The following is a 20,994-nucleotide window of genomic DNA, read 5'->3' as shown; positions in this document are numbered from 1 at the left end:
TCAAGAGGACTAGACACATCAAAGCTGAAGGTGGAACCAAGGATGCCGCCGCCGACGACGAAGAGCGTGGTTGAAGTTCCGTAAGGAAAGTCTTCTGTGCTGTCGACGAGGCAAGCGCCGACAAGGCAACCGCCGATGAAGCAATCGTCGACGAAGCACCCGTCAATGACGAGGCAACCGTTGACGTCGAGGCATCCGTCGACGAAGCAGGTAGAGCCTTGAGAGCCATCGACCGTCTCGCCGGCGAAGAGGCATCTGTTGACGATCAACCAGAGACAGTCCTCTTTTTCATCGACAACGAAGTGAGGGAGGTGGCAGACGTTCGAGGCTTCACTGACACCATAACAAACGTCAATGGAGAGGACTCTAATGACATAATCATTGTAGGTTGAGGAGAAGAGAAGGTGGAAGTAGTCGTTGTAGCAGTGGCGACGGAAGTCTTCGTCGACAAGGGACCCATTTTTTTAGGCAAATTTGTCTCAGGAAGAGACTTAGATGCCTGAGACTTAGAGACAGATCTCGGAGGCATAGAGGATACAGGTAGTCCCTTAGAAGGAGCAGGAGCCCTTTTTGAGGAAGAAGTCTGGCCTTCATGAGTAGAGGTGTGGTCTTTCTTGAGCACCTTAGCAGATACCATCTCCGCATCACTAGCCCTCTTCTTAGAGATGACTGTCCTGAGAGCGGAATCACTCTCCACATCTGATAAGGGATTATCCTTGGTCTTGGGTTTCTGTAACCACAGAGGTAGACGTCCCTCTCTGTCTCTTAAAGTCTTTTGAAGAAAAGTCCTGCAGATTTTACAATCTCTCACCTGACTTTCAGGGTGGAGGCAGTAACCAGCTGGACTAGCTCCGTAGCGGTCGCTCCTCCACGATCCCCACCTCGACTCCCTGGTTGACTGCTCCCCTCCTCCTGCTGAATTTGGTCGCATTGCCCACTGCCCGCCCCAGTGATTGCTCCTGACTTCGCCTGCTATTCCTGAGCGCCTCGACGCTGTGTAGCGCCCATTACCTGCCTCTGAGATCGCGCCCCGACATCGCCTGCATTTCCAAAGCGCCTCGAAGCTAGCATAGCGCCTGGTATCGTTTCATTGTATTTCATTGTATTTATACTTATTCCATATTGCGCTGCATTGCTTTGTTTATTTTATTATATTCATTGTAGTCGTGTTCGTGGAACTGTGCCCAGTTTCGCTTTCTGTCCGTCCATTTTGTTGTTTGGTCACTCGTGGCCCGTGTCTCCTCCCCGCTCCCGCCTCCCAGCTGCCCCTCCCACGCTCCGCCCCCCTCCACTCTCCATATAAGACAGATGAACCTACGTGCAGCGTCCACGCGCTGCGGCCGCGCCGAAGGTGCGCCAAAGGTAAGCCCGTCTACGCCCGTCCGCGCCTGGACCGCGCCCAGCGCCAGACCCCCTGGCCCCGCAAAACCCACTCCTCCCGCATTACATACGACGTCGCTACCCTCTCAGCACTTAACACCGGCCGACTCCCTAACTGCGTCCTAGCCGCCCCAGGACACACCCATGGACCATTCACCTGCAATTCCAGCAATTATGGCTGCATCAAGTCCACCATCAAAACCACAAATACCAAACAGACTCCCGACAACAACCAACTGAAATGCATCCTTCTGTACACCCGCTCAGTCCACAGCCACGCCATTCAACTTTGGAATCTACTCGACACCACATCACCAGATGACGCCTTCCTCACTGAAACCTGGATGAACGCCTCATCTACGCCTGACATCGCCATAGCCATCCCTGACGGCTACAAGATTATCCGTAAGGACCGCACCAACCAAATAAGAGGAGGCATTGCCATCGTCCATAAGAACACCATCCGCATCACGACCAGCTCAGATGACAACCTCGCAACCGCCGAACACCTCCACTTCCAGATTTACATCGACCCCAAGACCACACTCAGAGGCACCCTCATCTACAGACCACCAGGACCACGCACACAATTTAGCAAAGACATCACTGACTTCATCAGCCCACACACCCTCCCCTCTGAGGACTACATTCTACTAAGCGACCTCAACTTCCACCTGGAAAAGAACAACGACAACAACACCACCACCCTTCTGGGCAACCTCGCCACTCTCGGACTCAAACAACTTGTGACATCCCCACACATTGTGCTGGACACACACTCGACCCAATCTTCACATCAAGCAAATACATCTCCTTCAATCACACCACAGCTGTGTGCACTTCAACTACAAAAAGACTACGACACACAAACTCCCACAACAAATTCCCCGCAGAAACTGGAACAAAATCACCACCGACCGACTCTTCACATCGCTCCACCAACACCCCCCTGCCCAATCATCAGACCCAAACCAAGCAGCCACCAACCTTGCACAATGGATCACCCGCAGCGCTGACGAATTAGCACCCCTGAAAAACAACCCTACCAAGCAAGATCACAAAAAAGCCCCCTGGTTCAATGATGAACCAGGGGGCTTCAAGAAGACATGCCGATCCCTCGAGAAAACCTGGAAAAGAAACCCAACAACCGAAAACCTAGCCACATTCAAAAACGCCACCCGCAAACACCATCAACTAATCCGCTCCACTAAAAAATCAGCATTCAAGGACCGACTCGACAACAACGCCCACAGCAGCAAGGAACTGTTCAACATCGTTAAAGAATTCACCAACCCCTCAGCCGGCACCAACGACATCACTCCTTCCCAAGACCTCTGCGACTCCCTAGCCTCATTCTTCCACAACAAAATCGCCAACATACACAACAGCTTCGCAAACCAGTCCGGTGACCAGCCCACCCCACTCACCTCCGAACTTAATACCCCTCCTAACATCCTCAGCAACTGGAACCCAGTCACTACGGAAGACACCACCCGCCTGATGAACTCCATCCACTCAGGATCGCCAACCGACCATTGTCCTCGCCACATTTTCAACAAAGCAGACTCCATCATCGCTCCCCACCTTCGAGACGTCATCAACTGCTCCTTCAACTCCGCAACATTCCCGGAAAGCTGGAAACACGCCGAACTCAGCGCCCTCTTGAAGAAACCCACAGCAGACCCCACAGAACTCAAAAATTACCGCCCTATTTCGCTCCTCCCTTTCCCTGTCAAAGTCATTGAGAAAGCTGTCAACATTCAACTATCCGCCTTCCTCGAATCCAACAAATCACCCATCCCAATCCGGATTCCGAGCCAAACACAGCACCGAGACCGCCCTCATCGCAGCTACAGACGACATCCGAAAACTACTGGACAATGGAGAAACAGTTGCCCTCCTCCTTCTTGACCTCTCCGCAGCTTTCGACACAGTCTGTCATAACACCCTTATACATCGTCTCAGCAACATTGGAATACAAGGAAAAGCACTGGGCTGGATCATCTCGTTCCTCGCCGAAAGAACCCAAAGAGTCCGCCTCCCTCCTTTCAAATCAGAGGCCACCGAAGTCATCTGCGGCGTACCACAAGGTTCTTCACTCAGTCCCACCCTCTTCAATGTCTATACGAGTCCCCTCGCATCAATTGCTCGACAGCACAACCTCAACATCATCTCCTATGCAGACGACACCCAGCTGATCCTCTCCCTCACCAAAGACCCAAACACCGCCAAAACCAACCTACACGAAGGGATGAAAGAAGTGGCCGAATGGATGAGGAACAGCCGCCTAAAACTCAACTCGGATAAAACGGAAGTCCTCATATTAGGATCATCCCCCTCCGCTTGGGATAACTCATGGTGGCCTCCAGCCCTATGAAACGCCCCCACACATACGGACCACGCACGTAATCTGGGCTTCATCCTAGACTCCTCCCTATCAATGACCAAACAAGTCAACGCCGTCTCTTCCTCATGCTTCAACGTCCTACGTATGCTCAAAAAAATCTTCCGTTGGATCCCCACCGAAACCAGAAAGACGGTCACCCACGCACTGGTCACAAGCCGACTGGACTACGGAAATACCCTGTATGCTGGAATCACAGCCAAACTACAGAAAAAACTCCAACGTATCCAAAACGCCTCAGCCAGACTCATTCTAGATGTCCCCCGCAGAGATCACATTTCAAATCACCTGAAAGACCTCCACTGGCTTCCCGTCAACAAGAGGATAACGTTCCGTCTCCTCACCCACGCGCACAAAGCCCTATACGATCTAGGACCCGAATGCCTCAACGCGCGCCTTTCCTTTTACACCCCCACCCGCAAACTTCGATCGTCCAATCAAGCCCTCGCCGCAATACCACGAATCCACAGGTCCACCATGGGGGGGAAGATCCTTCTCTTACCTAGCGGCCAAAACCTGGAACTCCCTCCCCACCCACCTCCGCCTTACTCAAAACCGCCTCTCCTTCAGAAAACAACTCAAAACCTGGATTTTTGATAAGTAATTTCTCACCTTCCCAAGCGCCTTGAGACCCTATGGGTGAGTAGTGCGCTATATAAATGCCAAACTTGAACTTGAACTTAGATACACTTTTTATGGGGGTTTACGGAATGAAGCCGGAGTTTCCCACAAGACTCATAGTGTTTGATGAGGGACCTCTTTGTAGTAGACAAAGCAGTGAAGACATTCTGAAGAGTTTCTGAAGAGAAAAGGTAGAGGTACTGAGCAGAGCTCAGGGAGTCTACCTTCACACGACGTGCGGTAGACAATCTGAGAGCCTGAGCCTCTGAGGAGAAGGTTCCAGAGGGTGCTGTCGCCTGATTGGCTGGAGTTTGGACCATATCTAATGACTTGGACAAGTTATTAAAGTGACAAGTGTTTTCCTGTAAACGTCTATTACAATACTTTTCTATTGCTCTTTTATCTATGCTTTTGCTATGCTATTGCTACTCTATGTACCGTGGGACTCCCACTTCGACGACGGGGAATCATTCAAGCATGTGAATCTATGAAAGATACCCCATTACTGGGGAACAGCATATTTCTCACTACTGAAGCTCTTACCCAAGTTGCTTTAGCCTTAGTCATCTTTCACATTGACTACACTAACTCTTTAGTTTGGCATTCCGACATATCAATCTAAAAGACTGCAACTAGTGCCAAACCAGGCTGCTAGATTAATCTATTGCCAGCCAAGAAAGCAGTATGTCACCCCTCTTATGAAAAAGTTACATTGGCTTCTGGTAGTCGAACTCAGTGCATTCAAGTTGGGATGCCTCCTCTTTAAAGCTCTCCATGGCAACTGCCCAGTGTCTGTATCTACTCGGGTCCAGAGATATATCCACATTCAGGATCTTAGGTCTTCCCATTTGAATCCCCTAGCTACTCCTTCCTTTAAACGCTAGAAATTGGGGGGACTAAGATTTGCAGTCCTGGCCCCTCAATTTTGGAACTTTCTCCCTCAGGACAATAGATCGATGATATCATATCCTCAATTTTGGAAACTATTAAAGACATGGCTCTTTCACCAGACTTATGAATGAATCACTTAGCGGCAGGACTCCCTTGTCCGCAGCGCCCTGAAACCTTGTGGTATACGCACGCTTTATAAGTATTTTTAACATAACATAGCATTTAACATTGTCTAAATGGGACAACCTGGAAAGTCCATCTGCATTGGCAGTCCCAGGTCTCTGTTTCACCTCAAAGTCTATTCCCTGTAGGGAGATGGAGTACTTTAGCCGTTTGGGATTTTCACCTTTCATTTGCATTAACCCTCGGAGAGGCCTGTGGTCGGTTTGAACTAGGGAGTGAGAGCCAAACAGGTTTGACCTAAACTTCTCAAGGGACCAAACCACAGCAAAGGCGTCCATCTAAATGGCACTTCAATGCTGTTCCCTGGGGATTAGTCTTCTACTGATGAAAGCCAGTGGCTGATCTTGACTGTGCTCATGTTTTTGGGATAGCACTGCTCCTATACCATGTTCAGAGGCATCAGTCTGCACAATGAATTGCTTGACATAATCTGCAGCTTTCAGAATAGCTGCAGAGCACATCGCTTCCTTCAGCTTGTCAAAAGCCTTTAGACAGTTCACAGTCAAGTTCACTATTTGTGGGCATTCTTTTTGATGTCAGTTCTTTGAGGGGTGCCACAATGGTGCCATAATCCCTCACAAACCTCCTATAGTACCAGGGAAGCCAAGGAAGGCCCTCACTTGAGTCTGGGTAGTTGGAGCCACCCAGTCCAGAATGGGCCAGATCTTGGGATGTAAGGGTTGAACCTGGCCTCCACTAACAAGGTGACCCAAGTATGCAACCTTTCCCTGCTCTATCTGACACTTGAATGCCTTGATAATGAGGCCTGCACTTCTCAGAGCCTCTGGTACTTTCCTAAGGTGGATCAGGTGATCCTGCCAGGTGGAGCTAAAGACAGCAATAGTGTGTAGAAATGCTGCACTCAATGATTCCAATCCAGCAAAGAGCTGGGTTCACCAACCTTTGAAAAGTGGCAGATGCATTTTTTTTAAAAAGGGCATTACAGTGAACTGATAAGACCCATCTGGGCTTAAAAATGCAGATATTTATTTAGCTCCTGGAGTCAGACCTATCTGCCAGTACTCTGATGTGAGATCGAACATACTCAGATACTTGACTGCTCCCAACTTGTCAATAAGTTAATCTGCCCATGGAGTTTGGTATTCATCGCTTTTGGTCACATCATTCATGCCCCAATAGTCCACACAAAACCTCATTTCTTTCTGACCATCCTGGCTATGAGGCTTGGGGATTAAGACAACTGGGCAGGTCCAGGGGCTCTCAGAAGGCTTTAGAACTCCCAATTTCAGCATCATGCTTACTTCAGCTTTGATGCTCTCTTTCACATGTTCAGTCGGCCTCTATGTTTTATTCTCGACAAGTATTTTTTCATCAGTATCTACATCATGGATACACCAGCTAGTCTAGCGAGAGGTCAAAAAGAAGAGCGCAGCAAACTGATTTAGGACTTGCCTGCAATCAGTCTCCTGATGGGCAGGTAGGGTGTCTGACAAGACCGCACCTTCCACTGACCCATCGTTTGGATTGTTGAACAGGTCAGGGCCAGGTTCACTCTTTGCTTCCTGATCCTGGAACCATGAGCAAGGTCACATCTGCCATGTCATAGTAGGGTGTAAGGCGGTTGACATGGACGACCCTCTTATGATTCCTGTCTGAGCCAGGGTCTACCAGGTAGGTGACCGCCCCTTTTCTTTCTAGGATAGGGTAGGGTCCGCTCCACTTACCTAGCAGAGTCCTAGGAGCCACAGGACCCAAAACCCACACCATCTGCCCTGGCTGGAACTCAACAATTGCAGCCTTTTGGCATTACCAGAGCTTCCTGAGCTAGGCTGTCCTCAATGTTTTTGCTTGCTTTTTCCATGTACTCATACATCCTGGAGCAAAAGCCAAGCACTTAGTCCACTATATCTGCTAAGGTTCAACAAGAGGTTTCTCCAATCCCTCCTTCATAAGGCACAGCGGTCCCAACAGGAAACCCAAATAGAAGCTAAAATAAGGAGGACCCCTCTCCTTTCTGTGGCCCTTCCCAATAGGCAAAAAGCAGGCATGGCAGTAAGACATCCCATCTTCTTTTGAGTTTTTCAGGAAGTCCACCAATCATGCCCTTCATGGTCTTGTTAAACCTTTCAACACGGCCATTACACATAGCAGAGTGGCTTTGGCAACACTGACCAGGAATTATGCAGCGAGGGATTGGAGGTCCCACATTTGGACCCCTAATATTATGCCGTTCAATTGCAACACGCAGCTCGATGGCTCAACACAGGCCCTAGTTGGGAAATGCGGCTCTTGTCGGGAATGGTGGATGCTGGTTGTCTTCCAGAGCTGTTAATGGAGGAATCAGGTACACCGAGAGATACTCCATATATTGTGCGAAAGATGGTAGAGGATGGCAATGGTTTGTAGTGAGAGAACGTAAGTGCGCACCATTCCATAGGGAGCTCCCAATCTGGACATAAAAACCTATCAGGCAGATGGTACTCATTATGTCCTTCCAGGCATGGAGGGAGGGGGATGCGTGTAGACACCTAACTATGCATCTTTACAGAACAACATGATCAGATACAGTGGATGTATGACGTTACAATGCATGCATTTACAACGCATGCCATCACAACGCAACCATTACAACACAGGTGCCATTACAACGCATGCGATTACAACGTAGGTGCTATTACAACGCATGCCATTACAACGTAAGTATTTGGTAAGTATTTAATTTCAATATTATTCATTTATTTTTAAATTATTTTTGATAAAAATAATATTTTATTTATATTAATATTTTTAATTTAATTATTATATTTTAATTTACTATTCTTACTCCAGGGGGGTGTAATAGTAGGGTAAGTGTTGGATAGTGTAGGGGTTAAAATTGTAATTTAAAAAAATATTAAATATATTTAAAATGTTATAATTATTTTAACTTAATTATTTCTTAAAACCAAAAAAATTACATTAATTTTTAAAATATTTAAAAAAATTAAAATATTTTTATTAAATTAAAAGAAATTAAAATTAAATTAATATTAATAAAATTAAATACTTACCTATACTTACGTTGTAATGGCATGCGTTGTAATAGCACCTGCTTTGTAATGGCACCTGCGTTGTAATGGCACCTGCGTTGTAATGGTTGCGTTGTGATGGTAGTGCGTGGTAAAATTTGCATTGTTATGGTTGTTTCCCGTAGACAGTACACACGGGCCCGAGAGGCCTGTAATTTAGACTTTAACATTCCAATGGAAGATCAAGACTGGCAGCGGGCCTGTGAACTAATACGCATGGTTTCTAGTAATGCCCATTTTTGACTGATACATTATAATTTTCTGCGAAGAACCTATTTAACGCCACAAGACCCTCATCGAATGGTCGGGTCTTGCCCAGATATATGGTTGCGCTGCAACACTGTGGGGGCCAATTTCTTACATGAACCATGGTCCTGCGATGAAATACACTCCTTTTGGCAACTAGCTGTCGAAGAAATAATGCATGCAACAAAACTAAGTATTGCGCTGACACCCAAATGCTGTTTATTAGGCCTCCTTAGATGCCAGAAGGGCGTAAGATAACCTATACATTAGGTCAGTCGCCTATGATACTAGCATGACGTAGAATTGCAATCACATGGCTGTCCCAGCATGCCCCAACGATTGCGCTCTGGCATAGAGATGGATCTCTTCTTCTATGGCGGACGCTTCTATCTCGTCTTGGTCAAATTCTTCCCCGAAGATATCCAGAGTGTGTTGAATGCTTTGAAGCTGCCTCTCTCGTCATCGAGCCTGATGATCGGGTAGAGTCCTCTTGGACCGAAACGACTTACAAACACGCAGTCTTCCTCCTTGTGCGCTGGAGAAAGGCACAAGTTACAAACTTGATGTAGGTCGGTGCAAGGGTACTTGGCTTGGCATCCAGGACAGAAATGGAATGGAGTCCGTTCCATTTGCAGATGGCTGGCCCTATGCAGCAAAGCTCGACGGTTGCCCACGAGCGTTTCTATCAAAAATGGGGAGTTTGCCGATCGATTTGAAATGCGGAGAACACGGAAACGCGTACTGAAACAATACAGTTGAGGGTAGAGTGGACTGAGCACTGAGAGGAACCCGAAGAGCGGTGTTGGAGCGCAGCAATATGCATCCAAAACCGTTTGGAGTAAAAAACAATCTAACAATGGAGTCGATGCCCTTGCGCACTATCACCGAAAGGAGGAGTCACCTTACCTTGTGACTGGCAAGACACCAGTGACCGGAGTTGGTTAGAAGCATTGACGACCTTTGGTATTGATTAAATGCAGGATTCCAGGTCACAGGAGGTACTGCTGAATACGGCTGGCTAGCAGCAGTAGCGGCCTCTAGGAAGAAGGAATTGAGAAAGCATAACTGGATATACTGGTTTCCTTAATACCGATAATTGGTTACACATGAATGCCACAACGTGCATTGATATATTACATTACCAAATTACAATATTCTTATATTAATTTGATGTGACTGTTCGCCTTATTATGCCTGCAAAGTTATATGATTCTATTAGGGCCCAGAACTATTTTATTTAGTGATGTCCATCTGCACACTTTCCTGCATCTTGTACAGACCCTCCAGCTTATCGCGATTTTGCGATTTGCAAAACAATTGCGAAATCGGGCAATCTGTGGAAATGCTGCAATATTTGGGCAAAAGCCAGCGAAATTTGACGTTTCCTTCTTAAATCCAGCCCCATGCGCACCCATTTTCCCATTCCCCCCCAAGGATTTTGTCAAATAACTCAAACAGTAAGATATCTGTGTTTGGTGTTGCAAAAAACCGAAAATAAAATGCCGCTAAATTTCCATTTTTGTGCCGCTAAATTTTCATTTTTGTGCCACTAAATTTGCCAATCCATGCCGCTATATCCTGGGGGGTCTGCTTGTAGTAAACTGAATATTGAATTCTGCAACTTTTCTGTGTATCTTTTATCTGCACCTCACGGGCTCCTCACATTGCTCTCGAGAGAAGATCCTGCCTCCTACTCATTAGTGTTGTTTAAGTAACTGTTTCTATCACGTGTTCATGTTTCATTGACTTGTATTAGGAGAAAAGTGTATAAAAATACATTGTGTAGCATTAACATTGTATACTCCAACTTGCTTTAGGGTGGATGCTCTCGTCCATTGCAAAGACAATTGTCACTTGTTAGTTTGCTTGGCCTTTTGGCTATTTTTGCATTTAATGTGTGATAGATTTGTTGGCCTCCAGGTGTGTTGTGTATTATTTTACATAGCACAAGAGATGCTGAGGAAAATGACAGTCCAGTATACACATTCTTCATATAAATCAACTCACAGTATACTGTTCTGGAGGTTCAGTCCAACAGACATTATCTCTAACTGAACGCAGGCACCCTAGGAAGCATGTGCTTTTCAAACCAGTTGCCCTCTGATGCGGCGTCCTCGCTATTGGATAAGTCAGTATGTCCTGAATTTTAGGAGGGGTTACCGTATCCAGTGCACTCTGTTAGAGAGTGCTCACCTTTGGTAGTAAGATGTTAAGAGGCACCTTATCACCTATGCACAGTGCAGGGCTTTGAGTTACAGAGCTCCTCACGCGTTGGAGAAGATTAGGTCACATTTACCCATTTTCCCATTTGGTCCTGATGAAATGCCAATAGATTGCTCCATGACTACAGAAGGCATGAAAAAGGTTGACCTGAAGTATAGACCCCAACTTACCAGCAGGTCCATAGGTGATCGATACTTTCACACAGTGATAGGGGTCATTAGTTCCTCAATTTCTCTGCCACCGTTTTTAATCTCAACATGGACCAGGAAGATCACATTAACTATATTGTAGCAAATGGTCAATAGTTGATCTTATATTCAGACTTTCACCAATCACACATCTTATGACACAACATCCTCTGTCCTTCTATGCGCATCCGGCGTACTTATTAAAACATCTCCGACAAAGTGCCCCCTTGTGGTGCCAACCAGGCATTGTAGCGCCGGCCTGGTGAGGTGTATAGCCCAATGATGGAGCATGTCACCTTCAGGTGAGTGAACGCAACTTGTCTTAAAAGCAAATGCTTCCTCGGGTGACTGCGTTCAGTTACAGATAATGTTTCTGGGACTGAACCTCCGGAACAGTATACTGTGATTTGATTGTGTTTTATTTTAACAAATGTACATAGCAAATATTGGCGCTTGCTTGTTTCACAAAAATGATCCGATACCTGCCTCGGAGCGCACTTCTTACAGATGAAAATGGGGTTATCATGTTGCTGCTACAAACTCCTTACCTGTGCGAGTTATCAGGAATGATGCAGGGGCAGACCCAAATCAGCCACACATGGAGATCAATGACAAATACTGAAGAATTAACGGAGCTTCCAAACTGGTGACCATTACTTAATTGACCTTGAAAATAAAAGACACATTTTTAGTATTTTGGTGACTCATGACCATAAAAAACAAAGATTATAAATTCAGTATTGTGTCAAATACTCAAAAAATGGAACTGGATGTGCTGAATCGGATGTTGTCCCAGGTCATGCGTCACACCTTCCACCACTATTGCTTATGGGACTTTTAGTTTTGTTTATCTCATTAAAAGGATGGTCTCTAAAGTCCCAGTGTTCTACGTGATGTTGGTCAAAATCAGAGGCCTGAGTGAGGGTGAAGCATGACACTGCTCTGCTTAGCAGTGAGATGACTGACAGTTCCCAGCCCTTCCATTCTTTGACCTACAGAGGCTCGTTGGCCGTTCATATTTTTTTGCAACGACAAAGAAACTTTTATTGCAGCTTCTGTCAACTGAAAAGATAAAACGCCTGTGCGTGTTTCATTAACTACTGACAAACATGAACAATCAAAAACATGAGTTTCTGGAAAACTATCAGGCACCCAATCAGAATCAGCCGTCCTTTTCACCCAGGAATTCTTCAGTTTTTGGAAGGTGAATTGCACGTGGTATAAGAGGAACAATACATCGACTCAAAGCTCACTTCTCAGGGATGTACTCAACTGCCAGCGTCATGGCACACTTAGCCAGCTCTTCACCTCCTCCTCCTCAAACTGTTGACCAGCTATCAGGGCAAATGAGCCTGCAGCAAAGCATCGCTGGTTTCGTTCCACACCAGACCAGGCAAGGTGGTCAACTCCATACTCCTGAAAGTCAGCAAGCACTCTGGTTGAGCCAGACCTAACCCCACATGAATGTTCCCCATCACAACTATTTTAATGGTACTAAGTTATGTTTCTGCCAAATGATTGAGTCAAAAATTGAAAGGTTTTACTATGAAGTGCTGAAAGAGAAATCATGAAGTTTTTCAATATTTTGCAGTCTGCCACAGTACATAAGAGCATTATTTCTCGACAGCAACAAATCATGTATGTGCCTTGTAGAAAGCACGTTTGAATGAAACATGGAATGCATTGCAGCCAAAAATCCAGGCAACAACATAGAGTGCAAGATAACTTGTGTTATTATTCCAGCAGAACGAAATGCCATTCCTAATGTGTACATCATTTTAAAGACAAACCCAGAAAAATGTATGGTCAAGTGTTGTTCTTCTGCCTGTTAAAAGACAATCTCCATTAATGTGTCAGGAAATAAAATTCCATGAGAAATCCTACTTGTTGGCAGGGTGCTGCCTGCCAGTATATTGCAGGTTACTTCCAACATAATCTGATTTATACATACATACTCCAGGGTGCTGCCAGCTATCGGGTCTGCACACAACAGTCTGGAGCCACTCAGGAAGGAGGTAAGCTCCGCATTTCATCTTAATCCCTTAGGTTACATTCACAGCCTGATGGTCCGGAGAACTTTATCCATGCTCTAACTGCGCCGAGCAGATAGACATAGCCCATCATAGGCTGTGGTTTGTGCTGGGTGATGCCTGGCATCTTATTATCGTTGGCGGGAGGATGAAGCTATGATAGGAGCTTCTACAAGAAGAGCAGAGAAACAGGACCACAGATCGCCACAGAGCGACAACTGCCCAGAAGCTGAAGAAAGAACTCTGAAACAGCAAACCTCCTACACCCTGGAGATTCTCCAGGGTAAGCAAATGATGGTAATAAAATGCAAACTTCAGCATTAAGGTCACACACTACAACATATTTCCCTTTAAACCAAAGATAACAGCCTACAATAAAAAAACTAAACAAAAAGCAACAAAACTAGAAAATGCATTTCTAAATGCTGCAAAAGAGAAGCTGTTAATATAAATGAACAATATTAAACGTTGTTGGTACCTTAGTAATGTGCTTACTTCTAGGCGTCACTCCATCTGCAGCAATAATGCTCTCAAAAGAGAAATTACTGCTGTGAGTCTCAAGAGTCTTCAGTGTTACTGGTCTCAGTCACGAAGACTGTGGTGTCGGGAGATAACTTTCTCTTATTTGGCTTCCTAACTCCACGAGTCATGCCATCGCTATTAGCAGACACTCTACTGTCAGCAGCATCATAACTTCAGGCAGACCAGCAATGCAGATATCACCACTCACATTGGGTGAATAGACTCGTCTCTGCTACATACATCCACTCTGTTCTCAAATTTGCTTGGAGCTGCCAAAATGCAAAAAGCTGCAATATATTCCTCACACTTTCCTGACTACCTTGTTTTAAAAAGTTGTGACATTCAAGCGTGATTCTAGGTTGATCTCCAAGCTGAATTTTTTAAGAGGTTCAATTGCCACGCAATACTATTCCCGTATTCCAGTTTGTCCACAGGGTGCTTCAACCCTGGAAGGTTATCAACTACCTGTTTTGCAGATAATTTCAGATAGTTTCTGTAAGAAACTGAATTAATATTTGCGGTAGATGAGGAACAATCATAAATGTTGTCAGAATGTACTTTCAAAGCAATTCAATTAACCTAGGATCAACCCCCTGGTACCTAAGCACGGAACAGGCAGGCTTAACTTAAGGTAATATGTCAAATATTTATGCAGAAACCAAAAAAGTAAAAGTCAAAATGCAAAACAGTAAAAAAAAAAAAAAAATAGAAAAATAAAGTAAAATGTATTGGACAAAATGACACTAAAATGACAAAATCCAATAAAGGGAATGAGATATGAACAGTAACGCTGTAAGAATCATAAGGTGCCAATGGATGAGGGGCCCGGGCATGGATTAGTCTCTCTGGAGCTGACTGCCAAGTCAGAGGAAACCACGGTCTGCAAGCACATAGTTCAGGAATTAGACGCAGTGGTCCAGGTTCAAATAGGCATGATGGCCTTCAGGGGGATTTGCGGCAGGTTTGTGCGCAAAGTGCTTAGAGTATTGAGAACAAGCAGCAGACAATCAGCAGGGATATAGCAGACGGTCAAAGGCAGCAAGGCCCGGACGAGACTGAAAGGGAGTGACACCTCTGGCCCTCTACAATCTTGCAACAGCATAGTGGAGCTCAGCGGGAGGACAACCCGATGACAGCCACCCACTGGGGCTGAGGCCCCCACAACAAGGCAGGCTGGTCTGGTGATGTGGTAAGAGATATAGCAGCCATGTAATCAGCGAGAAGCAATAAGGATCAGAATCTAAAAGAGATGCTGACCAAGCTCCCGATGACCAGCAGCGGAGAAGGGAGGCTCTCCCCTAGACACAAATCAGCCAAGATGCGGACACCTCTGAAGCCCTAATTACCCACGCCTTTTTAGAGTCGCTATTCGGTGCATTACGAGGCGACTTGCAGATGCTGAAAAGTGAAATAGCGGGGGAGATGAAGGATATAACCGATGGAGGCCACACGTTCCCCAACAACACCAACGTCTTCCTTATGATAAGGCAGGACGTTGATGCCGTCGGGGAACGTGTGGCCTCCAACGAGGATCAGGAGCAATCCCAGGAAGAGGAGGTGGAGCATCTACAGCAAGAGATACTACGGCTCAAGGCTCAACAGATCGATCTCCAGGCACACACAGAAGACCTGGAGAATCAGTCTTGGCGAAACAACATCCGCTTTAAGGGAGTTCCACCTAAAGAAGAAGGGCCAGACATCACACAATACCTGCAGGGTCTCTTCAGGAGCATACTGGGCGCCCCAACCGGATATTTTGGCTTACATTCCAGACTTTCAACTAAAAGAGTATATACTACGTGCTGCCAGGGACAAGCAACCACTTATCAGGACCTCTCCATAGCTTTGTACCAAGACCCGACTCTAATACCACTTCAAAAGAGTAGGGAGTTCCGAGTGGCAACCACGCTTCTTAGAAATCAAGGAATACCGTATTCTTTGGGTCACCCTTTCCGGCTGATTTTCATATGTCAGGGCAAACTCCTCCAGCTCAGAGCCATGCAGGACACTTGCCAGGTGCTGGGCATTGAGAATCCAATCCAGGAGGAGACTGAGGGCCCGCAGACGAAAAATCATCGGGAAAGATGGCATAAGGTCTATGGGGGGCGTAACACAGAGTGAGCGACGAGACCGGACCCCAAGACCATGGCACAAGAAAGACTAGCAGTGCTGGAGACATTGTCGAAGGAGACATTCCCCCATGATGACACCGTGAACGATTGAGGGACAGATAAGTGACAGTTGCAAGGCTGGGTGGCTGGAGAAGAAGTCTGCGGGGAGCGCAGAAACATGGGGAATGTAGAGACATGGGGAGCATAGAGACACTGGGAAGTGGCAACAGGCGTTCCCAACTATTTCAACTTCAAGGACATGCACACACGAATGGTGGGCCCTGGAAAATTTGATGTTAATGGGTTTCTAAGTTGGGGTTAGGGATGGGAGGGTGGAGAACTGGTATGCAGCTTAAAGTCGTTGAAGAAAGGATCAAAAGGCAATGGAGGCCAGGCAGACGTTGGGAGCTCAGGGGGAAGAGGCATCACAGGGACCCAAATACAGGCCAAAGCTGGTGCACTCACTATGGCACGCTATTTCCCAGCCCACACTGAAAATTCTCACTCTCAATGCGAGAGGTCTCAACAATCCCAATAAAAGGAGGTCCATCCTTTCCTACCTGGATAACATGGAGGCAGATGTGTGCCTTCTCCAGGAGACACAGCTCCTCTCCAAAGATTGGCATAGAATGAGGTCATGACTCTTTCCCCAGCAGTTCTTTCATCTACCCTGGAAAAGAAGGCGGGTGGCTATTTTAGTAACCAAACGGTTTAAGGGGACAGTGGGTTAAAAGGTGGCCGAAATCAAAGGAAGACTTTTAGCCCTCGTATTCAAGATAGGTGGACATACCCTAGTGATAGGATCCACATACGCACCAAACACAGGGCAGGAGAAAGTCCTGAGGTCGGCTGTATCCGAGATACTGCACAGACATGAGCGTAGGACGATCATAGGAGGAGACCTAAACATGGTTATGGACGGAACCAAGGACCGGTCAGAAAATAGATACTCACAGGCTGGAGCGATTTCACAAGTACGTAGAGAATGGCTCCAGTCTATGGGTTAGTGGATTTGTGTAGAGAGGTGCACCCTCACACATCACAATACTCGCATTACTCTCCTACACGCAGGACATTGTGGAAAGTGCCATTTTTAAAAAAAGCTGACAGGCCACTGGGCCTACAGGGGTCACCAATTACTAGGGCGGTGATGGTTGTATGGGAGGAGGTGGCAACGAAAAAGGAGCTCACGACATTCCCCTCGCCAATGACGCCCTTACAGGAGAACAAGGACTTAAAGTCGAGGTTGGAGGTCGGGGCTTTCACAGCCTGGCAAGCTGTACAGTAGTGCCACCTGTTTGATATAGACAGGATTATTCCCTTCCACAAAACTACGACAGGACTATACACTTCCAGAGACGGAAAGGTTTCATTGCACGCAGTTTAGACACTGACTTCTACACCCCAACATCCACCCCAAAGTTAATAGGAAGTTAACAGAATTTGAAAAATGGTTGGTCACAAAGGTATCGGATAAAAAGTTGATTTCTGAAACTAAACCTAATGCTGCGCTTATCGGCACCTACACAGCCTAGCCCCGGTCAGAGACGCCGGATGGCGGAGCTTTGGCGGGATCTCCCAAAGAAAGAATGGGGAGACATTAATTCTAAGGCCAAGCACACTGTGCGAAACACAGCCAGCAAGGAAACAGCTTTCAAGATAGCTACTTACTGGACCTGACACCTGTGCGCCTAAACAAAGGAAACCCTGACCGCAGTCCCACATGCTGGCGGGGAGGATGGGACCTTGCTACACTTGTTGTGGGATTGCCCTGTACTGTCCGAATATTGGCCCAAAATCTTGGATGACATCGATGGGCAGTTCGAGACACGGATCGCAAGATTCATGTTCTCTGTTATATTAGGCTTACCCAACCCTCTAACATTCCCCCTGAAGTCTCACAAAGGAAAACAGATGGGCTTAGCACTAGGGGCGGTGATTCAAAACATTTTAACACACTGGGGTACGCACACAACCCCCACCTATGTAGTATGTCTCCATAGGCTGTGGTACATTTTGGGTATGGAGCGCATTCATGCCTCCCTTTCAGGCTCTATATCCGGATTTAAAGAGGTTTGGAGGCCCCTTCTGTCTCTGTTGTCCACCGAATTCAATTAAATTACCTGCCTGAAATACCTCTGCCTCCCTCGCCTGACAGTAACGGATGATTCTCCCGAGGGAACTTGAACGCTAACCGGGTGTACTTGCTTTCACGTCAATATATCAAAGACGTAAGAACTATGCCTACCAGTTGGGGGGAAGGGAGGGGGGTTATCGCTTAATATTCTGGGGGAAAGTTCCACCTCCAAGGGTTATGTTCACGACTACGGAGTGTTTCACAAACTCGGGGTGCAATATGCTGATTGTACGTCACAGCAGTGCTAGCTGTATTTGAAATATACAAACATTATAATGTTAACTATGCATTACGATGTAGAACTGCAACTGTGTGTATACTGAACATTCTAATAACAATAAAATAAAGAGTTCAAACTAAAAGTTACTTTTCATAAATATTAATTAAAAATCCAACTTCACCATTGGATTGAATTTTAATGGCTGTTAAAAATAGTTGTTTAATTATTTTTTTAGCAACTTATAGACAAGGAAAATAATCAATTTAGGACTATACCAATTTGACCATGTTTAAAGGGGGAAACAGACACTTTACCACTGGTCGGCAGGGTTAAATTGCACAGAGATTTAAAGCAAGTAAAAATATAGCATTACAGCAAAAGATGAAAAATCCAGAAAACGCTAATTTCCTACAGTCTCCTTTTTATAGGAGGTTTATCTTTACTTTTTGGGTCCAGGGTTCTGTGTGCCCGTTCAATGATGAAAAAGCTTGACATCCGTTTTGGGCGCAGATGGTTTAGCATGAGTTCCCCCAGAAAGAGCTCCATACTGGGTCCCTCCGTCCCTCCTGGAACACCCACCACTCGAAAGTTGTTTGGGCGCGCTTGCCCTTCATGCTTCTCGAGTTTTGCTGCTAACACGTCCTGTTGACGCTTGAGTTGTTGCATTGTTCCTCAAGACTCTGCGTAACTTTCTGCAACTGTGTGATATTTCCTTCTGCATTTGTTACTTATTCGGATATTTAAGAGATTTACTTCCACTGTGACAGTGTCTATATTAGGCTCGAGTGATCTTTTTAGGTCCGCTAATGCTGCCATGATGGCTGTTAGTGATGGTTCTGCTGCCACCATTTCTGCCATCTGGGCTCCCACATCTGCTGATTTTGCGGCAGTGTATTTATCCATTTTATTTCTTTGGGTTGTCAGAGGGCCTTTTGGCTTCACCATTTCCTTTGTAGTTGCCACTACACGGATGTCGGAGGCCAGCCTGCAATATGTCAAAATACACTCCTCCACGCTGCTTTCACCGGTCCAGGGTGTCTACCTCCTTCCTTTTCGGTCAACCCCCAATCCACCACTCATCACCCTCACCTTGCCCGATTTCATGATCCCGCCGTCCACTCTCCATCCTCTTCATTTTTCTCATGATGCTGGTAACCAATCATAGTGCTCGCCCTTGCAGGAGTCTGACTCCCGTGGGAGTGAGATAGCCCAAGGAAAAGTTTGTTGGCCCAATCAGAAAACTTCATTTTTAAATTGCTGCTCCCAACAGTCCATATATACTATTATTTTTCAACCATAATTTCACAAAAACTACTGAACAGATTTATACCAAATCATAAAAAGCACAATTTGTGGACCATGGTCTAGCTTCCTGCCGAACTTGAGGCAATTCCATTCAGCAGTTTATATAGATGTCTATGAAAAAAGCATGGGGATTTTGCATTTTGGGACCCTCAGTTTTTTCTCAGCCATCGCCTGATGAATCATCCCCCAACTTTCTATGCAAAAACTAGTCAAAAAGGAGGACCTTTTTGGAAAGTTTAGTGGAGATTCATAAAACGGTCCCAAAGTTATTGGCAAGACAAAAAATGCTTTTCCTAAGGAAGAGCAGAAGTAACTAAATGAACCTTGTGGAATTACTGAAAACAAGCTATGACATAGCCAATAGGTCTCGCTTGTTGGACCTTATAAGTATTTAGCCATGCAGCACATTATCCTGGGTGCTACACCATCTACTGTTACTTCATGTGCCAAAAACTTCCTGTTGGACACTAGCATAAGAGTCTAGCAAACAAAAAAATTAATTGTAAATCTGTTTTTCTTTTTTTATTGTTTTTGTACAAAGCATACATACAATCTTACAAAAACAATAGAGTGCAGGCATAAATACAGATTCATGTTGTACAGTACAGCATTTCACATCAATTCACAGTGTGGTCGATTGGTGTAGAACAGTTCAGTCATTTGATAATGCAGTTACACAATGATAAGTTTGAAGGTAATCAGATAGAGGTACCCACACGTTTCTGGGCCTGGAGCAAGAAGGTAGTTCCTCCTCATAAGACTGTAAGGTGTCCCTACAGTATGTCATGCCTCGAAGCCACTGTTCAATAACTCTGGATGGTGTTGCAGTGGTAGTGCTGGTGCATATAGCGGCAATCTATTCGCTAATTTGCCCATCTTCTGCCAGGCCAGATTGGTGGTGCGGATTGTGTTTATCTCGTGTTTGCCCAGGTGTGCGTAGGTGTGGTAGAATATTACGTAGTGGTATGGGGTATGCGACACCATCCTCAACTGCCGTGTGTGGTAGATACCTAATTGGATGGTACCAGTAGTGCGCATAGTGTGCATGTGCGCACAGGTAGTATAGTAAAAATTCGGGAACTTTGATGCCGCCCTCTGAGTAGGGCAGAGTTAGTGTAGAGAGGTCGATATGCGCTGGTTTACCAGCCCATATGAGTCGGGTAATCATGGATGACAAACTACGAAATACAGACGATGGCGGTGTGATGGGAATGTTGTTGAAGAGGTAAAGAAGTTTAGGCAGTATAACCATCTTAACAACAGCCATGCGGTCTGCTAGTGATAGGGGCAGTGTAATCCACCTCTCTACTTTATCCTCTAGCTTACTAATAACCGCACCATAGTTTTCACACACAACCACCGCAAGGTGCCGGTGATGCCAGATCCCCAAATATTTAATGGAATCTGTCTGCCATTCCAATGGGAATCCCGTCGGACAGGACCTTGTAGCGTCAGTTAAAGGTAGGATTGTTGATTTACTCCAATTTATCTGGAGTCCTGAATA

The 20,994-nt window shown here is 45.9% G+C and overlaps 1 protein-coding gene across 1 annotated transcript in view; it reads right to left on the bottom strand.

Moving 5' to 3' along the window:
• The window catches only part of LOC147737808 (uncharacterized), a 450,038-nt gene that overhangs the window by 410,051 nt on the left and 18,993 nt on the right, over positions 1-20,994 (bottom strand). Inside the window, exon 2 of the mRNA XM_086924979.1 lies at positions 11,714-11,831. The gene's annotated coding sequence lies outside the window, so the exon portion shown is untranslated. The remainder of the gene's footprint in view (positions 1-11,713; positions 11,832-20,994) is intronic.

The sequence above is a fragment of the Lissotriton vulgaris genome, chromosome 1_1 (genome assembly GCF_964263255.1).
Source record: "Lissotriton vulgaris chromosome 1_1, aLisVul1.2, whole genome shotgun sequence".
Taxonomy (NCBI): domain Eukaryota; kingdom Metazoa; phylum Chordata; class Amphibia; order Caudata; family Salamandridae; genus Lissotriton; species Lissotriton vulgaris.
The sequence above is the reverse complement of the archived record's forward strand: the minus strand, read 5'-3'. Positions and strand labels throughout refer to the sequence as shown.